Consider the following 16,344-nt stretch of genomic DNA (forward strand, 5'->3'; position numbering starts at 1 on the left):
AACTTCATCCTGACACATAAACAAACATTTTCTTAAAACGCAAATGAAGATTTAATTAAAGAAGAAAGAATCCACTTTTGGCACTTAAATGTGGTCGTAGTGTTTTAGCGTAGACAAAGTTCACTCTTATTTTTAGTTAATTTTAGCACGTGTTAAATATATCTAAAATATGTCCATCATGAATTCTAAAAATCCTCATGTGAAAATTTGAGTAAATCAGAATGTCTTCAAAAATGTTGTTTATTCATTGACGCTTCAGCTGGCAGTAAAAAAGTTCAAGTGTTTTGTTGCTGCACTGAAGTAAACAGTTCAGGTAACTTTACTGAGTATTTATCATTTTGGTGGTTTTTTTCCTTTACGTTACATTTTAAGAGAAATATCTGCACTTTCTACTCCTCATATTTTCACATTAAAGGAATGTTTTCTTTTTCTTGTTATTTCCAAGATGGAAAAATCCACCGATGGCACAAAAAAAGTCTTCCAGTGTCTCTAACAAGTAGAACACTGTGGACTCAAGTACATTTCAAATTTACTTTGTAAATGTTTCGTGAGTAAAGCAGTTCAGCTTGAACGTTTGGTTTTACTAGAATATTATTTTCAAACAATCGTCTGTCCTTCAGCAGGACAGATGATTGGCTCAATGGCCGACTGTCTCCGTGTCACGCTGCACTGACGCATTAATTCCTGCACGGCTGCTTCATCGTCAGGTGAAGATGATCACCTGAGCTTCATCGTGAGCAAGTTGAAGCACATCTCGCCCTGTGCTGGAGATCAGATGTTTAATGAGTTGAGCTCAGCGTCCTCCTTCGACCTGTCACCCCTCAAATGTGTTATATTCCACTTCGCCGTGGATCCTTCATGCTTCTACATGTTTGTCAGAAGACGCTGCAGCTCCCTCCGTCCTGTCTGTCTCTAGACGTCAGGTGAAGAGACAGACGGACAGGCTGACCTGGAGCAAGGTGTTCTATACCGGCCTGCTCTGACCCGGTCCATGAAAGAGCTGCAGAATAAAAAAGAAAACATTCAACATTATGGGATTAATCAATGTAATTCTTGCAAAAGAAACACGTCCATATGCTGTTCAGTGCAGTATATCCATCCAGTATATTTAAATTTTAGGGGGAAAAAAAACACCTGAATATGTTCACTAATTATTGAAAATATGTAATTGAAATCTATCACTCATTCATTGTATTGTACTGAATTTAGTTTTTTAATATTTCTGTGAAATTACAGGAATAAAGGAACCTTTTTTTATTCACATTTCTGCAGGGTCTGCTGTGGATCAGAGACCCTTCAGACGAATCACATGAAAGTAGATTTGAGTTTTAGAAATAGTCTGGAAATCTTTCTAAATATGGAACGTGTCAAACTGAAGGCGCGAGGGCCACATCTGGCCCGCCGTAGCTTTTCATGTGGCCCTCTGGATTCCAGTCAATACATTCTGACACAACTGGCCCTTTAAGAACATTCAGGTTTTGGATTTGGCCCAAAATGAAAGTGAGTTGCCCCTGAAACATGGCGCTCTGTCAGTCTGTCGTCTTTGGGTCAAAAATGTGACAGGAGTGTCTGTAATGACACTCCTGTCATTTCTGTCTTTATTTTAAATTCTCTAAATACCTGGGAGAAATCAGAGGCTTGATAAATGTCAACAAAACCCAAACAAGGACAAACGCTTTATCTGCGGCTTTCAGCAGAACTAAATACATTTGTAGTTTTCTGAATATGTCAAACAGAGAACATGATGAGGTCTGGTGTGTTTTCTTCTATCAGCTCCACAGTTCAGGATTAAAAACACAGGCCACTTCTGCAGTTCCTGCAAAACCACAAGAAAATTTGAGCTAATAATAATCACAGCCCCCCCCCCCCCCCCCCCCCCCCCCCCCCCCCCCCACCCCCCCCCCCCCCCCCCCCCCCCCCCCCCCCCCCCCCCCCCCCCCCCCCCCCCCCCCCCCCCCCACACACACACACACCCATTGAACGCGGCTAATGCAAAGGCACGGTTACCATGGCGATAAATGGCAGGAAATTAATAAACAATTTAGGCTCTAATTGGTAAACCTTGTCATTTGTGAATAGAAATGAACCCCAGAGGAGCGACTTCTCATCTAAATAACAATGCAGGAGCCGCGCAGACAGAGACGCCTCAACGCGCCGCCGTCAGAGGGACGCTCTCTGTGTCACTTCTCCGGCTTTCCGTCCCCAAAGCTGAAACCTGCACTCCTTCTGTCTCGATGACTGACAATTCATCACTGGCAGCCGTCCTGAGAGATTAAGACGGCACGCTGAGCGAGCAGAGCGCTGCCACCAGAACCAACCGGAGAAAATCAATGGATCGCTTAAGATTCCTATATATCAGCTCAGATGCAGACAGGCGGGGGAATCCTACTTACATTTTGGTTTTTGAACAATTTTTTTTTTTTTTTTTTGTGGAATTGACTCAGCAAATGTGTGTGTGCGCGTGTTTGCGTGTGTGTTTACTTGCATGACAAAAAGAAGGCAAAAGAGGAGGTGGAGGATTATGTGTGAATTATCTCTGTGTGCAGAAAATACGCAGAGAAGTTAAAGAGGGACAGAGGTGGGTGAACAAGAGTGCAGGTTTTTAGGATTGTGTGTGTGCGTGCGTGTGTGTGTGTGTGTGTGTGTGTGTGTGGGGGTGTGTGTGTGTGGGTGTGTGTGTGTGTGTGTGTGTGTGTGTGTGTGTGTGTGTGTGTGTGTGTGTGTGTGTGCGCGTGTGTGTGTGTGTGTGTGTGTCCCTGGCAGCTGTTTGCTGTGCCCAGAGAGGTGTTGGCAGAGCTTCCTTACTGTAACAGCTCCCACATGTTGGCGCAGCACGGAACAGTGAGGGCGCTCTCCCCAGGTGCCAGCGCTCTGTGTGAGTGTGTGTGTGTGTGTGTGTGTGTGTGTTGAAAGAAAAGCATGAGCATGTGGCAGAAAGCATAAGACTTTGTCTTTTTGTGTGTATTTACATGTTTACAGTAACGCCTGGATCTGAATATGTTTCATTTGTTTCTCTGAGCCCAGACCACACAGGACCTGCAGACGGTTACAGTCTAACAGTCATAACTCTCTGACATGAACTATTCCAATATGACTTATTTTACATTTGAGTTGCTTCTGTGCAGTGGTCATTAAAGGTCATCAGCCGTCAGCAGCCACTTCCCCACCTTTCATTTACAAAACCAAACAGATTTGGTGTCAATCAGTTCTGCTACATTTGTGCTGGTTTGCGCAGCAAAAACTTTCATTTGTGCTGCTTTTGCTTCGAAGGTATCGATGATGACGTCTGGAAAAGTTTTCATCAACATCTTTAAAATCATGGAGGCACAAACCAAAAATCTTTACCGCACAAACGTTTGAGACCAATTTTGTGGGATTTGAGGAAATTGTTGCGGCCAACGTCACTCGGGCCTCCTCTCCTACAGCGTCACGAAAACTACTGAAGCAAACTCCACCTCGGCAAAATCTGTGGCTACAGAAGCGACAGCCTTCACCGTGCTTTTCATGTCACACTCCAGTTAGCTTGGAAGACACGTTCCAGCTGAGACGTCCCTTCATCTACCCAGGTGGGATCTCAGAAAGTGCCTTTTGTTTCTTCAAGTTTCTGTTCAAGTATGCATTCACATAGGCTGGGACTTTCTGGTAAGCAAAGTCCCTCGGAGTGCGTGCGTGCGTGTGTGTGTGTGTGTGTGTGTGTGTGTGTGTGTGTGTGTGTGTGTGTGTGTGTGTGTGTGTGTGTGTGTGTGTGTGTGTGCACGTGTAGATGAGTGTGTGCCCATGCCTGTGTTTGCAGGTCGATGGCTCTTCACTCTTTCATCTCATCAAGTGTTCATCATTCCGTCCCTCATCAATCACGCCATGCAGCAGATCAGTCATCAGCCGAGGGCTCTGTTTTAAAAAAGATAAGATCTCTCCCTGTCCAAACACACACACACACGCACACACACGTACTCTCTCAGGTGTGTGTGTGTGGCGTGACTTGTGACCGTAGCGCTCTATGAACAAATTCTTGCAAACATAGTGGGAGGCCCTTCATTTAGCACCTCCATATTATGAATCTTCTTCATAATGGCACACACAGAGTGATGTTGGTCTGCAGCACACACACACATCCACGCACACATACACGCGCGCGCACACACACACATAGTTTCCATGGTGACCAATAGGCAGCCATGCAGAATGAGAGCATAGTCTCTTGGGACATCTCCTTTGTCCATCTTTTCATCGCTCTCCTTTAGTGATGACAAGATGTCTCCTCTCTGTCTCTGTGTTTCTCCTCTGGACTCTGTTCATTATGCATAATGCATGCATTTCAATTCACAAGCTCCGCTTCGTACGGCTCATCCAGAGAGTTTGCAGCAGGCGGCCTTTGTCTGGAACTCTTTCCCCTAGATTAGTCCACTGTATTGCTCAAAACTCTGTTTCAACAAATGCAACTAAGACATTAATCCCAGCTGAGCGAGCTTGTCCCAGAACCTCGACGGTGTTGCAATAAGTGCAGCTGGAGGCGGTTTGAGTGACGGCTCCTCATTATGAGTAAATGTGGCATGGATGGAGGGGCTGAGGGCGGGGGGGTGTCTGGAGGGACAGATTGTGAGATAGCTTGGGACAAACGTTAAATATTACTGGCATCAACTTATCGAGGGGTAGGGTTAGGGTTGCCGGTGGCAACAGTAAATGCAGATCAAGTGTTTCCAGAGCAAACCTCGACTCAGTGTTTGTTTAGTTCTGCGTGTTCATAATGGAGTTTTAAAGGATCCAGGTAACATGACAGCAGTGGAAAACAGAAGGAGTGGATTCAGATTTTGATTTTTACAGATTTGGATGAGAACTTCACCGGACTGGTGATCTGTTCAGGTTGTAGTTCACCTGGTGCCCACTGACCTGCAGAGGTCAACACCAAGCAGATTCTAGTAAAGCCACTCAAATCCCTTCACATCAGAGCTACAACCAACCAGCCACACACATTCATACGGCGTTTGGTTTAGTTTTAGTTTGACGTGTGCATTAATGCATCCACTCATCTGTTCATTGTCTTCAGCTTATGAAAGGTTGACTTGTGGGGAACATTTAAAGTAAGGACACCCAGACACTCTCCAGGGAGGAATGCAATTCCTTCCCAGGCCACAGGGTTCACTCACTGGTGGGAAAGAAGTCCCTGTCCCTCCAGTGAGTTCTGAGTGTGTTCCCAGACGGGCATGTCCAGGTCCCCCAAACGGAGGCCCCTGGATGGCACCTAAACCGCCTCATTTCAGCCCGGAAGAACCACCGGCTGTGAAAGTACTTTAGGATCAGAACATGAAAGCGACAGGACTCTACTTTACAGCTGTTTGACATCCAATGTACTTTTGATTCGATTGTACCAATGTGACACACTGACGACTCAGAAAAGACGTCCAATGACCTTTGCCTCACGTATTAACATACAGTTCACTTCATTCCGGCTACAATTCAATCAGAGACAGTCAGAATAGGCTTTAAAACCGACTACACACATCGATTTGATTTTAAATCAATGCATTTCAATTTAACATACAGACTGTCACCAGAATATATCTTGATGAAATGTAACAGTTGGAGACAACGGGATCATCGGTTCCCCTTAGTGCAGCATCCCTGTTATGTGATGGAAGCTCCAGAATAGCAGCTGAGTCCGACCGTCACATGAGACTGAAACTGACCGCTTAAAGTTATGAGAATGACTTTCTGCCACTGACCCTCGTATATGAAGTGCTTGATTTGTGCTTTGAACCAATGTAGGTCTTAAGTTGTATTGTAAAATCCAGTTGTACACACAACAGGACCAATGGTGTAGCAAAGAGCTGGAGGCCGAACACAGAGCTGAAGAAATGGGCTGAAATCAATACTCTGCAGGCTCTTGGTTTAAAGACGGGAGGGAAGCTCGTTTAGGCACAGCTGAATGGTTGCCACGGGAGATTCAAAAATTCCACAAAGATGCAGGAAAAAATGAAAGCAAAACTCCAGATATGTTTTTGATGAGGAAAAAAGAAACAATACATCACACTGTAAAGCATAAAGTTGATTTTGCATAATTCTCCCTTTTAAAAGTGCCATGAAGTGTTGTGAGGGAATTTTGAGGAGAAACAGACCCACAGCATCACAGATCCTCCACCATACTGAACAGTGGGCATGAAATGCTTTTATTCATGTTTTGTTTCACACCAAAGACATCTGAACTGTTTGCTCCCAAAGATCTCAGTCTTATCAGAGTCTCATCTGCTCAACGAACTCAACTCAAGGTAATGTCCAGTAGGGCTGAGCAAACTCCAAGTTGACCTTTGTGATGACTTTTTGTCTTCCATCTCTCACAAACGACCGGTGGTGACCTCAGGATGCCACTCTGTACTGCAGCTGTCTGAGCAGGATCCACCCAACTGTCCCTCTGTCCATCCATCACTGAAGACTTGCAGAATCACAAGCTGTGTTTCTACTGAAACACCACAATAATGTTAATAGACTACCGTAATAATGTTAATAGACTACCGTAATAATGTTAATAGACTACCGTAATAATGTTAATAGACTACCGTAATAATGTTGATAGACTACCGTAATAGTGTTGATAGACTACCGTAATAATGTTAATAGACTACTGTAATAATGTTGATAGACTACCGTAATAATGTTAATAGGCTACCGTAATAATGTTAATAGACTACCGTAATAATGTTGATAGACTACCGTAATAGTGTTGATAGACTACCGTAATAATGTTAATAGACTACTGTAATAATGTTGATAGACTACCGTAATAATGTTAATAGACTACCGTAATAATGTTAATAGACTACCGTAATAATGTTGATAGACTACCGTAATAGTGTTGATAGACTACCGTAATAATGTTAATAGACTACCGTAATAATGTTGATAGACTACCATAATAGTGTTGATAGACTACCGTAATGATGTTAATAGGCTACCGTAATAATGTTGATAGACTACCGTAATAGTTGATAGACTACCGTAATAATGATAATAGACTACCGTAATAATGTTAATAGACTACCGTAATAGTGTTGATAGACTACCGTAATAATGTTAATAGACTACCGTAATAATGTTAATAGACTACCGTAATAATGTTGATAGACTACCGTAATAATGTTAATAGACTACCGTAATAATGTTAATAGACTACCGTAATAATTTTAATAGACTACGGTAATAATGTTAATAGACTAACTGGAGTAGAAATGGTAGACAGTTGAAGCAGGGATGATATGTAAGGTTATACTGTACAAAGTTTAATGTTGGTATAAGTTTAAAAAAATGTCCCTTCATTTTGGAAGAAGAAGAATTACAACCAAGGTGATTATGTATGTACTGATTATTATGACATGTGGAAACATCGCAATATAAGTTTCAGCAAGGCCCGACTGAGGCAATGTAGCCACCAGTGTGGGGGTCATAACTGGCTCCCCGTCCCACTGAGGGTGATGTTGAAAACCTGATTAATTATGAAGGTCGAGTGAGGGAGGGGGGGTCACTGTAATGAGGGGAAATGTTAAGAAAATATCCTCTTGCTGTTGAACCGCCCTGCCACCCAGTGACTGTTCACCTACACCCCGGGATCTCTAATAAATAAAACTACAACTCTGCACTTCACTTTTATTGTGCATGTGCTTGCATGCATCTTTGTGTGTGTGTGTGTGTGTGTGCATTTGAGTGTGTGTGACCTCCGCTGTCCTTTAGCACGAGGAACATTTTGCGCCGCTGTTTTTACAAGCCGGGCATTAAGCTGTCCATCAACTGCCAGAAAAATACCTTGAATCCTTTCCCCTCCTCCCTCCATCACGCTCACATCGATTCCCCAGAAACCACAGTTGCAGTTGCCGTATCCGCTCCTCGGCCAAGCTCTTAAACACACTGAAACCAACCTCTTCGCTCTTTATGACCTCTTTTACACATGAGCCTTCTCTTTTTACGTCTTTTTTCCATTCATGTGTCCTCCCTGCCACCCATCGTTTATCTCTCTCAATATTTGCTCCCTAAATATCCCCTCTGCTCAGATACGAGACATGCTATGAGGTGAGCAACTGCTGACTGGATGGGTTGTGATACAGGCAGTACCCCCCTCACCCCCCAGCTCCCCAGAACGGCTCGTAGAAAGATGTGCTTGTTAATGTAAAATACAGCTTGTCATGGTGTATGGCTCTCTATTACGGCTGCTTTTTACAGTCCAAGCGAACAGGGCCAAGGTTGCCTCTGAGTGAGAGCATCTCCTTTTGGAAAAGGTAAATCTATAAATACCAATAAAATTATCAAATGTCATGTATTGCTGGAAACATGGAGCATTTACTTGATTTACTGCCACTAAATATTTGTTTAATAGAAAAGTAGCTTAGAATGATTTCTACAAAGATTTCAGGGTCATGAAGCTAATGATGGTTTACATGAACGGAGCAAAAGTTCACTAATTTCAGCAAAGAAGTATTAAAGAGGAAGCCTTGGCTTAATGCTTAATGTAGAAATCAGTATCTTCCATGTTTAACTTCAGATAACTGGTCTTGATCTGGTTACACTGGATGACTTAGAACAGAAAGGTATAAAAGAAAAAAAATTGTAAAATTTTTTGACAGTTTGTAATCGAATCCTCAACATTCAATAGGATTTGGTCTGGAAAGACGGGCAGCTTTCATGCTGATATGGAGGGCGAGTGTTTCCATCTGGAGAACTGTACACTAAGCCTGTTTTATGATTTCCAAGCCAGCTGTCAAAGCTACTGCAAATCTGACAAAAACTCTTAACAGAACAAAACAGGCTCTTACTATGATAAATGGTTGTTTAAATTATGGCTTTCAATCAATCAAAACAAACTGGTGATCTTTAAAACATAATGCATGACTTCACAAAATATTTAGATATAGTTAAATATCCAAAAACATGACTGTCAGGTTAAATGGTCTCTAAATTCTACCGAGGTGTGTGTGTGTGTGTGTGTGTGTGTGTGTGTGTGTGTGTGTGTGTGTGTGTGTGTGTGTGTGTGTGTGTGTGTGTGTGTGTGTGTGTGTGTGTGTGTGTGTGTGTGTGTGTGTGTGTGTGTGTGTGTGTGTGTGTGTGTGTGGATGGTTGTCTGTCTCTGTGTTGCCCTGAGACAGACTGGTGACCTGTCCAGGGTGACCCCGCCTCTCGCCCAGAACTTTAGGTGGAGGTAGACACCAGAACCTCCCGGGACAACGGTGTAAGAAAATGGATGGATGGATGGATGGATGGATGGATGGATGGATGGATGGATGGATGGATGGATGGATGGATGGATGGATGGATGGATGGATGGATGGATGGATGGATGGATGGATGGATCCTCACATGTTCTGTTCTTTTTTCATACTTTAGTTAGCTTTTAGTCTTGTAAAAATCGGTCCCTTTTTTGTTCTATGCTTCACTTCGTGCAGAACATCTGGATCGTTGACTACTGAGAAATATTTGCTTGTTCTAAACGATTAGATCTGATTTAAACCATTCGTTAAGGTTTGACCTATCAAGCTTACCAAAAACTGTGTGTGCTGCAAATAATCCCATTCAGAGTAAAACTATGTTATCTTCGCCAGCAATAAAATGCCTTTAGCATTCATCTGTGTCCAACTTAAGTTGCTCAGTATTTGGTAGCACGGCCAACATGTACGGACTGTCTTCATTCACTTCCTCTGCTGCCACTACAGGCAGACTACGATTCTAAAACAGTGCAGAAAAGCGCCGTCTTCATTCAAAGAGAAATCCAGCTCAATGGGAGAAATTCCAAACAGAGACCTAAAAGAAAGTGAGAATCAAATGGAATCATGCAGGAAGGCAAAAGCCAAGCTGAGTGGCTTCAGCAAACGATCATTCCACCACTAATAGGCAGAAACTTTCCTAAAGGATCCACAACTGAACCAAAGTGGCCTTTGCTGTTCAGACTGACTCCAAATGAAACTGGACTTTACTGACAACAAAACAAGTTCATGGAAATCAGAACCAGTCAGAGGCCAGAAAGCACAATTCAACAACTGTTTGTGACTTTGTGACGCAAAATTTCTCAAATCAAGTATTTACCCTTCATTAGAACCCTTTGCATGTTATTATTATTATTATTATTATTATTATTATTATTATTATTATTATTATTATTATTATTATTATTATTCCACAGCTTCTGCTCCACATAAACACCACAAAACCTGCTCTGGGTGTGTGGAACCGTTTCCAGCTGTAAACAAGCAGCTCCTGACTCATTGGGTCCGTCAGCCAGGCCATGCCGTTCCCCGTTAGCTTTACATTTTCTCCTCTCTATTACTGCCTTCACAACACAAATGTCCAGAGAAAGCTTGCTAAAACTCACATCAGGCACCCGCTCATGTCAACTTGCACTTCACCCGATGCGCGTTTAGTTCTATAGACACACTACGCTTCCTGAACAATGATCAACATCAAGAAAATGTTTTCAGATGTGAGGTAGAGAAAAACATGCTGTGGTGCTCTTACTGTACACGGATCGAGCCCCGACTGGCACATGCAAAAAATGCAATTCAGGGTGCAACTGGGAGGTAAATTTACATTTTTCTTTAAATTGCCCCTTCCTATTGCCTCCATAGCAGCTGCCCATGTTGCCCTCATCAAAAACTGCCTCTGTTGGTATGTTACACTGACACATGGACGGTTGCATTGAGTCTAGCAACAAACATCAATCACATTCAATGACTTTAATGTCCAAAACGTAACCAATGTCACTGGGTATCAACTAGAATGAGTTCTTTGACTTCACCATAACTGGAGTTTTCACATATAAAACATTAATCCAACTTTCTCAGACCTTTAACATTCCTAACATTTGATCCTTTTTAAATTTTATTTTATTTTTTATGTTTATGCATCGGAGAACATAAATAAAACATTGAGACCCACATCTAAGATGAGGTAAAGATACTCAGTCCAGGCCGACACACCTACACACACACACACACACACACACACACACACACACACACACACACACCCCACACACACACACACACACACACACACACGCACACACCCCCACACACACACACACACACACACACACACACACACACACACACACACACACACACACACACACCGGCCCCATTAGTACTGTACTTACTGTATTCAGATTATTCTTTCGCATTTAAAGTGATTCTTTGAAGTTTAGAGTTTGGCGTCTGGCCATCACCGTGTGGCTCCTTGGTGCCAGAAAAGGTTCTGTTTGGACAGGAGGGTGTAGCTGGAAACTGGGACTTAGAAACTAATTGGAGAAGAAGTAAATATTTGTGCCTTGATGATGGACTTACTTTCAACATTAGAGGTTAGTAAATCTCACCGGCGACAAGCGAAAATTATTTATTTGGTGTTTAATGAAAGACGTTGAAGCTCTTTGTATGAAATTCAACTGGATTTTTTGTTTTTCTTTCGCCGTATTTTGGTTTACATGATGCGAAAGATGAATGGCACAGTTCAAAACTTAAACCTTTCTTTCACAAAGGGTGCAAGCGCGATTTGAATGGTTTGAAATGTTGATGTGATGTAAGCGAGCAGCCATGGGATACCGGCGAATGCTTGTGCATAAGTGCAAGAAATATTACAACCTCACATCTACTGTCTGCACGTTTATCTTGATGAAGTCTCATTCCTGGCAATGAGACACGTCTATCAAAACTGAAAGCTTATTCCGAGTTGAAGCTGCACACGGTAATATAGACGCACCACAGGGAACCTCACTTCAGCCATGGGATGTAATAAGGCAGAACTGAAGGAAAGTGGGATACATAGGCAAAGTGAAGAAAATGGAGAAACAGTTTAGAGGGAAAGAAAGAAACACTTCTGCAATTTAAAGCTCTTTTTTCCCATCATTAACTTTCAGGTTTATGATGGTTTTGCTGCACGGAACAGAAGAAACGTTTAGTATTACAACAGATCATCAGCCTTTCATTACTTTAATACTGACCTGAGATGAATTTAATCGCCTCGTTTGGAGTTCTGCCATCAGACGCAGAACTGGAGTATCAGCCACAGTTCTGTAGACTGTCCAGTCCGGTGGGCCAGCTTCACGGCGCTCTTTCAGTGGAGTCATCAGAGATCAGGACGTCGGGTAGTTTGATGCCGTCCTCTCCCTGCACTGCACAGTCAACTTCTTTGTTTTACTCAAGATGAGAACCAGATTACTGTTTCTACATCTGACAGATATCTGGCTGCTTCATTTCATCGTTCCCATAACGAACCCTACTGTGGTGGCATCTGCACATTTTATGATCAGGTTTCCATGTGTGGATGCACATGTCCCATGTTAGCTGAGTAAACAACAATGGACTGAGTACACAACCTTGATGGACTCCAGTACTGAGTGTGGTGGAAATTCTCAACGGGAAAAGTAGCAGGCAGCATTCATATCAGGGATGAATCTCTGTTTGTCTCTGGGCCACCGTGGCTCAAGCACTGAGCTACAAATCAATGTGAAGCATTCGAAGCAGCTCTTGGAATGGATCAGGACATCCCCAATCAAATCCATATTTGAAACTGCACAGCTAGTTTGATAAGGAACTTCTGAAAAACTGTTTGTTTTACCAGGAGAGTTCTTTCACAGGCCTTTAGAGTGTTTGCTCCAAAACTACAGGCTGTGGTTCTGCAGTAAACAGTTTAAAATCTACTGATGTACCGCCTGCTTTCTGACCAAAGCCCTTCTGTGGTCCATTAGGCAAAAACAGAGTTTGCAACCACAGAGTTAGCCATGCTCAGCAGTATTGGTGTGGAATGACAAACTTGGCCCTGTGGATTGTGTCATTGAGTCATGGTGTGTATTAGCGCCTTGCACTTTAGCATTAGTTTCCAACATAGCACCAACAGAACTAATGTTTCTATGTAGCGCTTTAGGGTTAGTGTAACTAACATTTAGTTTGCTTTGCCCACCACTAAGAAAGAATATATAGTTCATTTAAAGTATTTTTACAAAGTTAGCATGTCATGCTTGTAAATTATGATTAATTCTTGAATCCTTTGTGGAATAGCATTTTTCTTTTAGACACCAGATCGTTCTCTCTTATGCTGTTGGCATTCTGGTCATCAGCAGTGTTGGGGCCGAAATCAGTATTAGCCCCGAAAAGCTCCTTAAAGCCCCGGTACATCAGTGTGCACGAGACAGCATGTACCTGGGGAGAAAACACTGGAGAGAACCTTTGACAAATGAAAGGTGGGAGACAAAGGAAGCTAAAAGGAGGAAAAGCATCACAGGGGCCATGATGGAGAGAAAAAACATCAATACTGTGTGCATTTAGTGGAAGTGAGCAAGAAAGGAAAAGAAAGAAGGAGCCATGGGAGAGAGGCAGAGAAATATGCCGAGAGAGAGGAGAGGCTTGAAAATCAAGAGAGGAAGTCCAAATGAGATTATCTGAAAGAAGTCAGAGACAATGAGTCGAGCATTTTGAGAAATAGACAAAGAGAATAGTGGAGGTTTTTTTATATGAAGCAAGCTGGAAGGGGGAAAAAAAGGGTTTTAACCATGCAGGGAGTTCTCCTCAATCAGATCTTGTGTTCTGCTTTCAGCAGAGACAGAAAGACTTTTAGTTTCCATCAATGTGCACACAGGAACAGACAGAATAATCATCCTTATCTGCATATGCACAGAGAGCGGCCAAAGTGAGGGACAACCGAGATGCACTAGCTGAAGTGGAATACCTGCGTATAGTGTGGTAGAGTTCATCCATTTTGAGAGAACAATTAAAAATAAAACATTAAATGGAAAAATTTGGATTTTTAAATTTTATCTCCACTACTTCATTTCTCTTTCAGTGCTAATGTATTTTGTAATGTTTTCACAGTAGAAACAAAGAGGAGAAAGAACTACACAGAGACTCATTATATTATGCAAAGGTTTGGCACAAAGTCATGGAAAACGATCTCAGATGGACTCTTCTGTTCAAGATGTGACCAAGACGCCTACTGGTCAGTCAAAGCAAGAATCGTTTCTTGCATCACTCTGGCCTGGGAGAAATTCAAGGCTTTATTGCACATTGATTGCTTTTCAATCATATAAATGATGGTTTCTACTAGAGAAGTTATATTTATGGTTTATGTTAATGTGATAACATAACACTACAAATGACTGAAGTTCAGCATAATTATGCATAAACACTCCAGCACTCAAATTTACCTTGGTTTAGAATATACAGATAGTCAAATTTGTACTTTACAGAGAAAATGTTGCAGTAAAGTTATGCTGTGACAAGATATATTCAAATAAAGAAACAATGTTCACCTTTTATGATCTTTTCTATTTGCACTTTTAGCTCATTTTAGTAAGAACACTACATTATTCCACCAATCACAATTGTGACCAATAACATAACACACTTTTTCATATATTTTTTTCACATTTATTAAAATTATTTCCCCTTGGTTAGTTCAAAGGGCTATAAATGACGTCTGATTTGAATATTTTCATGTCTGGAAAAAATTTGGGATTAAATGGGTTAAAACGAGCATCTATATCTTTCTGAAAAAGTCAGGTTTGTCTTAATTCAAGTTGTTCCAATATATTTGCACTAGAAACTAAACGGAAAAAAATAAGGTTTTGTGTTTTTGCAGTGCGTGCAGCATCTGAAGTGTCTCGTCCCAATGATGGAGACGGACGAAGCGCGGGCCAGAACCTAGTAGCTGCATGCAGTGGTTTGGTGGTTTTAAGGTACATTTATGATCAATGAGTGTGAGGTTCACATGTGAAAATGGATTAAGATCATAAACACATTGCAATTACTTGGCAAAACACAACAATGGTTGGAATGTTTCTTTTTCATGAACAGACAAAAGGTCTTTGTTTTCTCCCAGAGGTTTATCTTCAACAATGAATGAGGATTTTCCACATCTGACTACTTGTGACTCCGCAGAAAACAGACTCGTATCAGAAAATGAGCTGTGATATATGAGTTCATCGTGTAGATAAACGCTGGATGGCATGTTTAGTGCTGATGTGAATCTGGAAGAGCCACAGACATTAAGACCTACTGCAGCACGGCTAACATGAAAATCATGTTTAGTAATTGAAATGTGCTCATGGCAGCTCTGAGTCTGAGAGCAAGCTGTTTGTCAGATGTTATTTTCTTGGAATCATATCCAGAACGTTCCCACTTCCATATCTGACTACAGTTCAAAGGTAAAGAAATATTCAAGCAGTGGAATGTTGTGCTGAACTGGCCAAAATGATATCATTCACAATCTTAGGCATGTGTATCAGAGTTTCCATTCATTATCCAGGGTCAGAGGTCAGTTCGCAAGGGCAGCAGCCTAAGTAGGGAGGCCCAGACGTCCCTCTCCTCAGCCACTTGTTCCAGCTCCTTTTGGGGATCCCAAGGCGTCCCCAGACTAGCAGAGAAACATAGTCCCTGCAGTCTGCCTGGGTCTTCCTCTTTGGTTTCATCTCACCAGAGAGGCCGAGTCACCTCAACTGGCTTCTCTCGATGTGGAGAAGCAGCAGCTCAGATGTCCTATTGAACTGATATCACCCTCTTGTATCTGTGATCTTGTTCCTTCAGACACAACTCAAAACTCATGAGCACAGATGAGGTTAGCAAGGTAGATAGACTTGTATAATAGGGAGCTTCACCTTTGTGCCTTTGGGTTCCTCTCTGGAGCCTGGCCTAGAGGTGAGTCATGCTGGCATGGTAGCCACTAGAGCACAACCCAAAAAGGAAACGTTGGTCCCCCTTCTCATGGGTTCACCACCTGTGGGAAGGGCCAAAGGGGTCAGGTGTGAAGTGGGATGGGTGGTGGCTGAAGGCGATGACCTTGGTGGTCTCATCCTGAGCTACAGAAGACGGCTCTATGGCAGAGTTTCCTTTCCTGTGACACAGTCATCTAATCTAATGTTTTTCCTCTTTCAGAATCTCAAAGTAGCTTTTATTCCAACTTTCATTCTGTCAAACAAGTTGGTAAATGTTGGCTTCTATTCATAATATTCATAAAAAATTCATGTTTTGCTGAACTCAGGGCCTGTAGCCTTTGAAGGCTGCATTTGAAGACTGATTACATCACAGCGATGGAATGAAGGCTTTTCACATCCAAAGGTTTCTCACAATGTGGCCCTCTATCGTGTCCTCCTGTGTCCGATCTGCCCAAAGCTCAAGGTCCTAGAAAGGTCAGAGACAGTTTGTGATGTGACTGTTCCTCGGTATTCATCCAGATTGGCACCTTCAATTCCCTCCCTTCCTCCTCGCTCCGGACGACCCTGCAGGGCGACCGCTGCTCAGCGGAGGGCCATTATCCAATCACAGCATGGCATTTTGCCACCAAGGGAAACATAATAATCATCATATTCCTGAGGATCTCCCTGAT

This window comes from Poeciliopsis prolifica, unplaced genomic scaffold (assembly GCF_027474105.1).
Source record: "Poeciliopsis prolifica strain line A6 unplaced genomic scaffold, Auburn_PproV2 SCAFFOLD074, whole genome shotgun sequence".
NCBI classification, from domain to species: domain Eukaryota; kingdom Metazoa; phylum Chordata; class Actinopteri; order Cyprinodontiformes; family Poeciliidae; genus Poeciliopsis; species Poeciliopsis prolifica.